This window comes from Panthera leo, chromosome F3, assembly GCF_018350215.1.
Source record: "Panthera leo isolate Ple1 chromosome F3, P.leo_Ple1_pat1.1, whole genome shotgun sequence".
Lineage (NCBI taxonomy): Eukaryota > Metazoa > Chordata > Mammalia > Carnivora > Felidae > Panthera > Panthera leo.
Genome location: NC_056696.1, coordinates 571,504 through 579,422, shown reverse-complemented (window position 1 = coordinate 579,422; position 7,919 = coordinate 571,504). Strand labels below are relative to the sequence as shown.

At 48.0% G+C, this 7,919-nt stretch overlaps 1 long non-coding RNA gene across 7 annotated transcripts in view; it reads right to left on the bottom strand.

Moving 5' to 3' along the window:
- Positions 1–6,147: 6,147 nt before the first annotated feature.
- Positions 6,148–7,919, bottom strand: part of LOC122211734 — a 46,653-nt gene continuing 44,881 nt past the window's right edge. For 3 of the 7 annotated variants that reach the window (XR_006198788.1, XR_006198793.1, XR_006198792.1), the window contains 2 exons: positions 6,695–6,780; positions 6,149–6,472 (listed from right to left, as the gene is read on the bottom strand). This is a non-coding gene — a long non-coding RNA (uncharacterized LOC122211734). Of the gene's footprint in view, positions 6,473–6,694; positions 6,959–7,919 lie in introns of all 7 variants that reach the window. The other 4 variants (XR_006198789.1, XR_006198790.1, XR_006198794.1 and 1 more) reach the window with 3 other exon arrangements.

The following is a 7,919-nucleotide window of genomic DNA, read 5'->3' as shown; positions in this document are numbered from 1 at the left end:
AGGTCTGAGGACCCAGAGGAAGGACAGCTGATGCCGGGTGGGCCAGCATGGGCTCAGCTGGGGCAGCAGGGACAGGGGAGACCCTCTCTCTAGTACCCTGCTTGCTCATGCTTGTGTCTGTAAAGATTGGACTGTCCACTGAAGATAGGATTTGAGCAGCGAGGATGAAGAACCCCTAGGGAGGGAACAGCCCTCAGGTGTATCAGGAAATGGTTTCTGGGAGCTGTCAGCTTATACCTGCCGCTTTGGAGACTGAGGGAGGTGGGTATGAAATCAGAGAGAAAAGGAAATGTGCGTCCTTCTCATATTTTAATGCTGTAGGAATAAGAGCTGTTATGTCTGTTGGCAATCTTTTCTTGCTTTGTTATTTAAAGTCTCTCTTTCCGCGAAGACCTGCTCTCTTCTGCTCTGCCTCTGCCAAGCATCAAAGCCTTGGTTACGGTAGGTTCCCACGTCTTGGGACTTGAGCAGGGGCAGTTTACTGGGTCGGATTTGGTGTGATCTGTGACAGAGGTGGTCTGATGAGGCATATTCTGGCATGCACACTTGAAACGGAGACAAAGTGCTTCCATGCGAGCTGGGTGCTGGGGACCCGGGGACCCTGTCCCTCTGCACCTTCAGGTCAAAGAGCAGCACCTGTATGGGCTACCTTCAGCTTTGCCCCTGGGTGAAAGGGTGCTCCCTGGGTGGGCATCACAGAGAACGTTTCCTCTCCAGCTCCTGCAAGTGCTCCTGGGACCGTCTGAAGAAGTGAGGTGGGAGGTGCTCCCTGGAGCAAGTTCTCTCCTCCTCTCCTCACCCAAATCCTGGAGCCGAATAAATCCTGTACTTGCCTCCACGTGGAAGGGACCTCTGTGCAGCTCCCCCCCCCCCCGCCCCCGCTGATACCCTCCCTGGTTGGCAGGATTTCTAGAGGCCTGTGTGAATGCCACTGGGCCCTCGCACACACTGGGTCTCCAGGCCCCGCTGAGCTGTCTCCTGGGAGTGAACAGCCCCAGGAAAGAGGCTCTTGGCAGTGGGGCTGGGGTTCCCGCCCCTGTCAGATCCCACTCCTCCAGCCACACAGCAATGGGCCTGCTCCCCACACCACGGTTATAGCCCTCCGTGTGATCTTTCTTGTGCCTGCCTGGGCGCTCCCCCTCTCCTTCCAGTGCTCAGAGCAGAGGCTGGCAGGCACAGGGGTTTCTACGGCTGCACCTGTTGAGGTTTTCCCCTCGCTTCACCTATAGACTGGGGGACTTTGGGAAAGTTATGTTACCTCTAATGTCATGGTCACTGTCCCTAAGGGGCTGGGACTTATGTGGAGGAAAGGGCGCTGGGAACGCCCAGTATCCCCCAGGTACCTAAGGTCAGAGCAGGCACAGGCCAGCCACACGGTATGGGGAATGGATTGTCTTCTCCCACGGCCCAGCACAACCATGAAGGTGCCCCTGGATTTGGCTGGATTAATTGATGGATTGATTGGGTAGGGAAGGTGGCAGTATAGCCATGGCATGCACACTTGGGTTCCACTCTCCCCATATGGGAGGAAAATACAAAGGTGGAGGCTGACCAGGAGACGGGAAATGGACAGGAATCTGGAGGCAGGAAGGAGTCCAGGTGGTCACTGGGGTGGGAACTTGGGAGGCGGGCAGTGTATTGCACACAAAGTCCTAGGGACGGTGACTGCCTCTTGGAGGGACGGGGTGGCTCAGGTGCTGCTTCCTGGTCCCAGGTATGGAATCTGAGGACTAGGAAGGACCTGGAGTCCCTGGACCTACTCCTCATCACATCGGAGAAAGGTGGGAAGAGGGCCCCAGGGGGATTGTAGTGTGAGGGCACAGTTGCCATCTGGGGTCAGGGATGTAATCCCAGAAGCAGCAGCCTGAGTTCTCACCTCCCCTGACCTCATCCTCTCTTTCCCACGGCCACCCCATCACTGTCGCTGCCCTTGTGCACGCAGAAGTCTGTTTTACAGATCCTGAGGATTAGGATTCAGACACTAGCCATCTGCCCATATAATTGACTTCCTACTTCTGGCTCTTTTCTATTTATTTCTGGCGCTTAAGTCTCCTGTGTGACTCTTCCCTGCTCCCTCTTTGGATGATTCCCATCCTGAAGGACCCAGTCCCATCCAGGCCCAGGAGGGCCTAGCATCTCCAGTGTCTATATAATCTCCCCAGCATCCCATCACCAGCTTTCCCAGCAGCACCCTGTTTCCAGGGCTGAGCAGCCCTGTGTGGGGGGTTGGGCACCAGGCTGGAATGAGGAGGGCTGGGATCGCTCTGCTGGAGGGCCCCCCTGGGAGCCTGTGTCTGCCCTGGCCGAGCCCGTCTGGTGCTCTCCTGCCCCAGAGACGGGGATGGGGGCCTCTGCAATCACATGACTGTCTTCTGCCTTACAGCTACCAAGATCACACAATTTTAAAACAAGAATTATTCCATCAGGAATCTGATTCCAGAAATCCTCCTGTCGTGGATGAAAGAGAATGTGTCAAGAAAGAAGGGGCATGGAGTGGAACAGGAGGAGGAAATGGAGTGCAGAGAGGCAGGAGGAAGTGCAGAAGGCAAACAAGTGCCCTTCAGGGAACCTGGACGCCCAGGAGCTCCCTGGGGCAGCCCACAATGCACGTGACCTTGCAGGAGGACCTGAAGGTTATGGCCACGTGCCACAAGTGAAGGGTGTACTGACAACATAGCCCAGGGAGCAGATAGCCATGCCCTGCCCAGCCCTAACTTGGTTGGGACACTGACTCCTGACTCCACGGACTCCTGGATTTGGGCGACAGGGCTGGAGGCCCCTGCGGGGCCACATGGAGCAGGTCACATTGTGTTCTTTGGGAAAGGTGTCCCTGGAGGGTTCAACATCTCAGTCCTGCAGGACCCTATGCTGCCCAACCCTCTCAAGGGAAACAGGGAGCACATCAGCCACTCAACAAGGTGAGATAGTGCAGGGTGGGCTGGGTTTTTCCCAGTTCAGACTCCCAGGGAAAGAGGGAGGAGGACAGAGGCCGGGGGTCTCCCTGTGAATCAAGGAAGGTGGTTCCCCTGGCTCAGCTCCGCATCCTCATGGGCACAGAGCAGCCTGTCTTTAGATAGGGGCCACAGCAGCCTCCAGTCCGGGCTGGGAGTTTCCCAAGGCCAGTCACCCCCCCAAACCCTTCAGAGTCCTCTGCACACCCTGGGTCACCTTGTGGCACCATTTCTCAGACTGGGATTCTACAGATTTGTCATATATGCAGAAAAGCCAAAGAGAGCAGACAATTTTCAAGCAAATTCAATGCAGTGCTAACTTGGAATATGTTAAGGAGTCAGGTTTTCCAGTTACTTACATTTCTCTTTCCAATTTTGTAAATAAATGTAAGAAATAGAACTTGTATTATATTTTAAAAATCAGTGTCTTCTGTGACCTTACCTTGCTGGAATATGCTAAAGACATATAATTCATGATTTCAATAGGACGCGTACTGATTATGTTTTAATTGAAAGCTGTAGGCAAAGTTTGATGGGGTGTTAGGAAGAAGGATTGTGAGTGAGGAAAAGAGCGGAGAGTTTCACAGTCCATTGTGACTGTGCAGGTGTCATGATAGTCTGTATTGCATGTGGGGTGGGGAGCAGGGTCGCCACTCTCACCACCCTGTATCATTAGACCTCTTGTTCCTCACAGGGCCCAGAGGGTGGGACTTGGGCTTTTCCTCTTGTAATTCTTTTCGTTAGCTTCCCCAATTGGAGCTTTGTGTAGAGAGGAGCTGGTCTGTTTCCCCCTGGGAGAGTGGTAAAGCTTTCCTTGCCCATAGGAAAGGATCCGGTCTATAAGGGCCACCTATGCTTGCTTGGACCTTGCGTTTCAACATCTAACTTAGCCAAGGCCAATTCCTACCTCCTGTCCCCGGACGTGAGTCAGAGGACCTGGGACAGGACAGATGCCTCACCTTGGTGTTTCAGCATCCTTCTGTGAAAAGGATGAGAATAGTTCTCCAAGGCCACTCCAGTTCCTCGATCTCGGACACCAGCTTCCCCAGCTGACCACGTGTCTTGATCTTATCTTTCTGAATGAGCACAGACAAAATGGGCACAACAAACCATCCTCACAGGGCTCCTTCTGGCATGAATTGACACACTGCAGGCAGCGGACTTCACCACATTTTAGGAACATGGGTTTTTCTGTTGTTTTTTTCGTTTTTGTTTTTTTTTTAATTTGCATGATATTCACTTATTTATTTATTTATTATTATTTTGTTACTATTTATTTATTTATTTATTTATTTTTTCAATATATGAAATTTATTGTCAAAATGGTTTCCATACAACACCCAGTGCTCAGCCCAAAAGGTGCCCTCCTCAATACCCATCACCCACCCTCCCCTCCCTCCCACCCCTCATCAACCCTCAGTTTCTTCTCAGTTTTTAAGAGTCTCTTATGCTTTGGCTCTCTCCCACTCTCACCTCTTTTTTTTTTTCCTTCCCTTCCCCCATGGGTTTCTGTTAAGTTTCTCAGGATCCACATAAGAGTGAAAACATATGGTATCTGTCTTTCTCTGTATGGCTTATTTCACTTAGCATCACACTCTCCAGTTCCATCCACGTTGCTACAAAGGGCCATATTTCATTCTTTCTCATTGCCCTGTAGTACTCCATTGTGTATATAAACCACAATTTCTTTATCCATTCATCAGTTGATGGACATTTACACTCTTTCCATAATTTGGCTATTGTTGAGAGTGCTGCTATAAACATTGGGGTACAAGTGCCCGTATGCATCAGTACTCCTGTATCCCTTGGGTAAATTCCTAGCAGTGCTATTGCTGGGTCATAGGGTAGGTCTATTTTTAATTTTCTGAGGAACCTCCACACTGTTTTCCAGAGTGGCTGCACCAATTTGCATTCCCACCAACAGTGCAAGAGGGTTCCCATTTCTCCACATCCTCTCCAGCATCTATAGTCTCCTGATTTGTTCATTTTGGCGACTCTGACTGGCGTGAGGTGATATCTGAGTGTGGTTTTGGTTTGTATTTCCCTGATAAGGAGCGACGTTGAGCATCTTTTCATGTGCCTGTTGGCCATCCGGATGTCCTCTTTAGAGAAGTGTCTATTCATGTTTTCTGCCCATTTCTTCACTGGGTTATTTGTTTTTCGGGTGTGGAGTTTGGTGAGCTCTTTATAGATTTTGGATACTAGCCCTTTGTCCGATATGTCATTTGCAAATATCTTTTCCCATTCTGTTGGTTGCCTTTTAGTTTTGTTGGTTGTTTCCTTTGCAGTGCAGAAGCTTTTTATCTTCATAAGGTCCCAGTGATTCATTTTTGCTTTTAATTCCCTTGCCTTTGGGGATGTGCCGAGTAAGAAATTGCAATGGCTGAGGTCAGAGAGGTCTTTTCCTGCTTTCTCCTCTAGGCTTTTGATGGTTTGCTGTCTCACATTCAGGTCCTTTATCCATTTTGAGTTTATTTTTGTGAATGGTGGGAGAAAGTGGTCTAGTTTCAACCTTCTGCTTGTTGCTGTCCAGTTCTCCCAGCACCATTTGTTAAAGAGACTGTCTTTTTTCCATTGGATGTTCTTTCCTGCTTTGTCAAAGATTAGTTGGCCATATGTTTGTGGGTCTAGTTCTGGGGTTTCTATTCTATTCCATTGGTCTATGTGTCTGTTTTTGTGCCAGGAACATGGGTTTTTCAAGATAACTGAGGCAGATGAGACATCTCCTTCCTTCTTTAAAATGTTCAGCCATACTCACTCTCTGTGGGAAAATGAGCATGGTAGTAGAGTTTCCTAAGGACCTAAAGGAACAGGACTGCGTGGGGTTTTATCCTCTTTGCTTGCATAGACATGTCACGTACCTACTACGTGTCCTCCCTCTACTAGGAAATGCCATGCACTACAAATATAAACATAAGTCACTCTTGGTGCTGCTCTTCTGATATTTGAGATGCCAAGTAGAATTAAAGACTCAGTTGGTCATTCAGCTTTGACCTGAGCTGGTAAAATAGACCAGACCTGGAGTGTCCAATACTGTAGCCACCAACCGCCTGTGGAAATCGAGGCCCTGGAATTCAGCTCCTCTGAATTGAGCCGTGCTCTGAGTGTGACATGCACACTGATTCTGAGGACAGAATAAGAATGAAGAAGAAGAAGGAAGAAGAATAAGTATGAAGAAGAAGAATGAAGAAGAAGAAGAAACAACTTTCTTGTTGAGGTTTTAAAAACAATGTATTTTTGAAATCAAATACACGTTGAAGTGGTACCATTTTGCCCATTACAATGATTTGATTTTTGACTTGTTTCTTTTTACCACAGAGCTACTAGACAATCTGTAGTTGACATGGGTGGGTCCCATTCTATTTCTGCCTGCGATTGCCAGTCTAGGCTGAGAGATCCTCCCAACTCGCAGAACCACTCCAACCTGGCCGTGGCTCAGACCCAGAGCAGCAGCTGAGAGGTTGAACCAATCAATGGGAGAAACTCAATTCAACATCTCGTACAACAGTCCAAGTCATGATCTGTTCAGGGAAAAGAAAGAATATGTCATCTCTCAAGCCTGGGTGCTGAAAATCTACTCCCACCCACAGCTCCTAGAACAGAAAGCCCAGGCGTATACAGTGTCCCTAGGGGCACACACTGTGTTTGTGATGGAGGTGGCCTCCATAACACTTGCTGTATTCATAGAAGGATTCGTTCCCTGCACTTTGCCGTCTCCCATGTGCCTTTTGAAGAACACTGACCAGCAAAAAGGAGGTTGCAGAAGAGTGGACTCCTCCTCTAGGAGATTCTTCTCTGGTTTCCAACTCCTTTCAAAGGGGGCTCAGTTCTGAAATGAGATTGATTCAGAAGGGGCTCCTTATGTTAAAGGGTCCTCTTGCCACCCTACCATACCAGGACTCACCTATTTCATCATCCGATTATGTTTTAATTTAATTCTGGGAGGACTGAGATTTCCTGATGACAGAAATGGTGCCGCATGTGTTTTTATTCCACATGGAACCGAACTTTCAAAAGAAATAGCAGTTTCAGACATTTTGAATATGAGGATTGATAAAGGTGAAGAATTATCTGTGGTCAATAAATATCATGTTTTCCTTGTCTTGTGGACAAAACCAGACATGAATATTTAATTTCATTAATATTACTCTCTCTATACAATACTCCATAGTTATGTTGCTTACACAAATATGCTTCATCTGTCAAGCACATAATGTGTCATAAAATTCCCATTTCAATTTGACTCACTGTTTAAAATTAAAACCTTCTGGGTTACTACTTAATACACTTAGCTTCTATAGGATATGAATTCTCACTCACGTTAGCGCAACGATTTGAAACATGTGGGCCCAGAACCTAGTTTTGAGGAACCGTGGGGTACCAAGCTGAGGAGGGGAAGGAAACTGGCTGTGCTTGGTTCCACTCCTAGGAGATAAATTCTTCACTTTGATTTTATTGCCACCCAGTGACTAGAAAGTAGAAATCTCTTACTGCCATCACGTTTTCCTGCACAGTAAAATATAAGATTATCGGTGTATCAAAGCCCACGAAGCATATTTTAAACAGATTTGAGCTTCAAAATATGGGAAGGTCATAACAACAATTGGTAAATTACACGCATTTTAAATATCTTTATTAGTGATCTGTCGATGAAATTTGAGAAGTTTGTGTTGTGTCTCACTTATTTGGGTCTTTATTCTTCAACTGTAGGAAAGCGGAGGGATTGTAGTTCTTGAGTGACTTTGGCAGACACCCGAAGAAGGTTGGGTGAACCGAGTGGTAGTAAACACGGCTGGCCGCTAGGTGGAGCTATGTCAAAGACGATGGAAGCACTTCCCTGTTCCTGGCCTCATGCAGGCTTAAGGCATCCACTCTTACCTTCTGAAATGCCCACCGGAAGGCAAACACCCACCTGATCCTGCAGTTGCTCCGTTCAGTAAGCATTTCTGTCTCCTGATAACCAGGGGT